Genomic DNA, 4027 nt, shown 5'->3' on the forward strand with positions numbered 1-4027 from the left:
AATTGTTTACAGCTGTACGCCCCGTTGACGGCCACGTCGCCTTCACCTTAACCGATTTATAGACATCACGGATGACCTAAATCTGGATGGCTAAATGTACATTTGGTTCAAAATGGCTCTGAACACTATGGGACTTAACTTCTTAGGTCATCAGTCCCCTAGAACTTAGAACTACTTAAACTTAACTAACCTAAGGACATCACACAGATCCATGCCCGAGGCAGGATTGGAACCTGCGACCGTAGCGGTCGCGCGGTTCCAGACTGTAGAGCCTAGAACCGCACGGCCACAACGGCCGGCACAAAATGTACATTTGAACCACCGTCCACTAGAATATTTGTCTAGCATCGTACCACTCCACCTACTCACTTAATTTAATACAGCGAAGAAAACAGTATGAATTGCGATGACCATATAAAATGAATGCAAAATTAAAGCCACAGCAAGCGAATAAACATCTTAGATTTGTTGGAAGAACGCAGAAAGAAGAGTGGTGCATATGTAAAGCAGTCAGTTATCAAATCATAGTACGACCTTCTACTGTTCGGGATCTCCAGTGGGTCAGATTATAGTAAAAGGAAACGTTAAGCCCGCATCTCGTGGTCGTGCGGTAGCGTTCTCGCTTCCCACGCCCGGGTTCCCGGGTTCGATTCCCGGCGAGGTCAGGGATTTTCTCTGCCTCGTGATGGCTGGGTGTTGTGTGCTGTCCTTAGGTTAGTTAGGTTTAAGTAGTTCTAAGTTCTAGGGGACTGATGACCATAGATGTTAAGTCCCATAGTGCTCAGAGCCATTTGAACCATTTTTTTGAAACGTTAAGGTTTGTGTACGAGCGGTTCGACCACAGCCATAGCGCTAGTAATGTCCTCAGGCAGTCTACACAGGGAATCGCGTTTCGTAATGCAGTGCGGTATGTTTGAAAATGAATAACATGCAATGCCTGACAGGAAAAAAATGACCTGATTTTGGTCTGCGTGGGAGCGTAAGAGCAGGCGTAGTTGTTGGCAACATTCCGGTCGATCATGTCAGGCCACCATAAGGGGAGAACGCCCTACTGTGTAACAAGCAGGTCGCAACCCCTACACGTCTGCAGCAGCCAGCGTAGAGCTGTTCTGGCTGTTTTAGTGTGACTCCATGGCACAGCTGCTGGTTTTGTGTAACTTCCTCTCCGTGACATTACTGCTGGGGTAGAGAAAGCGCCTCTCCACTGCACCCCTATAGGCATTTTTGCAGGCGACTCTACATGGCACTCCTACTGGCGTTCTAGATATGCTCTGCATGACACGGCTGCTGCCCTAATGTGATGTCTTTTCATCGCGCTGCTCGAGTTATACTGCAAGTGTATCTCCATGACACTGCTCCTGGCATTCTGCAAGGCTCTCAACATGAAACCTCTTCTGGCTGTTGAGTAGCCTGTCTTCAAGGATTTCTGTAAGTACCTCACCCCGCATTATTTATCGGAAACTACCAGCAGACGGAGTAGGGAGCTGGTGTGGCGCCTGTTTTCAACAGTACAATGCTCTTCCACACATGTCAATTGTCTCTATGAACCGTGTGCGTGGTGTTGAGGTACTCAGGCGGCCACCAAGATCCCCAAATCTGTTCCTTATAGAATATGTGTAGCAGCAGCTCGAATGTCAACTCTGTCCCAGTGACAAGATCCAGGTACAACAGCTGGTGAGCCAGCTTGCCTCAGTATGGGATACAACTGGTTTACGACACCCTTTCCCACCGCATCAATGAATGCATTCAGGAGAGAGTTGTTGCTAGGCATGGGAAAAACCGACCAGTATTTTAATTTTGAATAACCGGTATTTTCCCCTATCTGTCTGGTCTCGATTACAACAGTTTCCCTTTCATTTTTTATTAATAACCAAGTAAAAAGCAGACACATCAATTTGCCACAGTAGCAGTGCTAAAATTTTTGTCTTTTTAAAAAAATTAAATGAGTAACGTTTATTTGTAAAGTTTCATTTGAAATACTGGATTTTTCCATAAACTGGAAAAAGTAACCAGCCCTTTGAATAACAACGATCAGTGTTAGAAACAAACAAACAAATGACAAGATCGATGCAGCATTGCAAAGACAATAATGTAGCTCCATGATTTTACTTCGGTGTGGAGCCACAGCCGTATAACACTTTCTGAAAGATGTAACCAACATTTGACGGTACAACAAGTTTTATTCCACAATGCAGATTTTGGCCTTCGCCATTTTCAAATATTACAACTACCAAAAATCATTAGATTTAAGTAAAACACAAGTCATCGTCAAAATGTGTGTCTTCGGTTATATGAACCAATTTTGTCAAAAGCAAATGCAAGAACACTCGCCTAAAAAGGCCTGGGACTTGGTCATTAACTTCATTGCGCAACTGTATCAGATGTATAAGTCATGCTAATTGCCAGTAAATTAGCCTATTACACAAATGTTTTCGCATTTACTTTTCACAAATTTGGTTCATATAACCGAAGATACACATTTTGACGATGACATGTGTTTCACTTAAATCTAATGATTTTTAACTATGTATGATGGTAGGATCTGTTCCCGAAGAACAGTTACTGTTATGACCATGCAGCTTTGCTACATATGAAATGATAATTAAATGGACACCCTAGCTGCAAACAGGCGTTGATGTACTTCATTGGGGACATGTTGAAAGTGTGTGCCCCTACCGGGACTCGAACCCGGGATCTCCTGCTTACATGGCAGACGCTCTATCCATCTGAGCCACCGAGGGCGCAGAGAATAGTGCGCCTCCTGGGAATTATCACTTGCACGTTCCCCGTGGAATCCACATTCCCACCATGTCCACACCGCTACAATCGTAGTGCGCCTAATAGATGTTTGCCCAGCATACTCATTACTCGTGGCAGATTAATCTACCAAGTTCCGTACGAGTTCGGGCATAGCGTGTGCGTTCGCACAAGAAGGTCAATGGCCGGGAAGCCATATTTTAAGTATATATGACGGTAGTATCTGTTCCCGAAAGAAAAGTTACCGTTGATGACCATGCAGCTTTGCTACATATGAAATGATAATTAAATGGACACCCTAGATGCAAACAGGCGTTGTTGTACTTCATTGGGGATGATGGGCAAACATCTATTAGGTGCACTACCGAATGTAGTGGTGTGGACGTGTTGGGAATGTGGGTCTCACGGGGAGCGTGGAAGGGTAAGTCCCTGCAGGTGCACTATCCTCTGTGCCCTCGGTGGCTCAGATGGATAGAGCGTCTGCTACGTAAGCAGGAGATCCCGGGTTCGAGTCCCGGTCGGGGCACACATTTTCAACACGTCCCCAATGAAGTACATCAACGCCTGTTTGCAGCCAAGCTGTCCATGTAATTATCATTTCTAATGATCTTTGATACTAACAACACTTGAAAGTAGCCTAAGGATGCAATCTAGATTGTGGAATAAAACCTGTTGCACAGTTGAGTGGCGGCTGTGTGTTTCAAAATACGGTGCACCCGATGACGCGTGGCGTGGCAGATTAGACGACATGCCGTCCTCACGTGGTGTACACGGCAGTTAATCGCTGTTTTCTTCGAGCATCAGTAATGTTACAGAATGGTACCGCCCCTCGTTCTGCCGCAACCTCAATCCCATATCGATTACGATTTCCTAAACCTTGGCCTTCATTAGATCTTTTCAATCTTTGTTAGAAATCTACGTTTATTACTGGAAGTAATAGCAGTAAAAATCGGAAATCTAACATTTTCGAAACCGATTATTTTGAGCGGTTAAAACCGTCAGGTTAAGATGGAGACGAAAAAGTGTAACCAAAAACCGGTTGTTTCAGCGATAACCGCCATCCCTAGTGGGAGCAACGTCATGTTGATATATGTGACGTCCTTTCTATATTTGACTCGAGTTTGTAACTACCGAAATAGCATCCTCTTAAATCGTGAAGTTTCATTTCGTTTCCTCCTCCCCTTCTGCGTGGCTTTTTTTTCTTCTTTCTCTTTTCTTTTTTTTCGTCAGACAGTGTAGTTTTCCTTTTTCTATGACATACCTCCGGAAA

General features: G+C 44.5%; 2 non-coding genes across 2 annotated transcripts; one reads left to right on the forward strand and one right to left on the reverse strand.

The window, feature by feature from the left end:
- Positions 1 to 2667: 2667 nt before the first annotated feature.
- Trnat-ugu (transfer RNA threonine (anticodon UGU)) lies at positions 2668 to 2742 on the reverse strand. Its single transcript has one exon. It is a non-coding gene; the product is annotated as a tRNA-Thr (tRNA).
- Positions 2743 to 3208: 466 nt separating this feature from the next.
- Trnat-cgu (transfer RNA threonine (anticodon CGU)) lies at positions 3209 to 3283 on the forward strand. Its single transcript has one exon. It is a non-coding gene; the product is annotated as a tRNA-Thr (tRNA).
- The last annotated feature ends 744 nt before the right edge of the window (positions 3284 to 4027 follow it).

Source organism: Schistocerca cancellata, chromosome 2 (genome assembly GCF_023864275.1).
Source record: "Schistocerca cancellata isolate TAMUIC-IGC-003103 chromosome 2, iqSchCanc2.1, whole genome shotgun sequence".
NCBI lineage: Eukaryota > Metazoa > Arthropoda > Insecta > Orthoptera > Acrididae > Schistocerca > Schistocerca cancellata.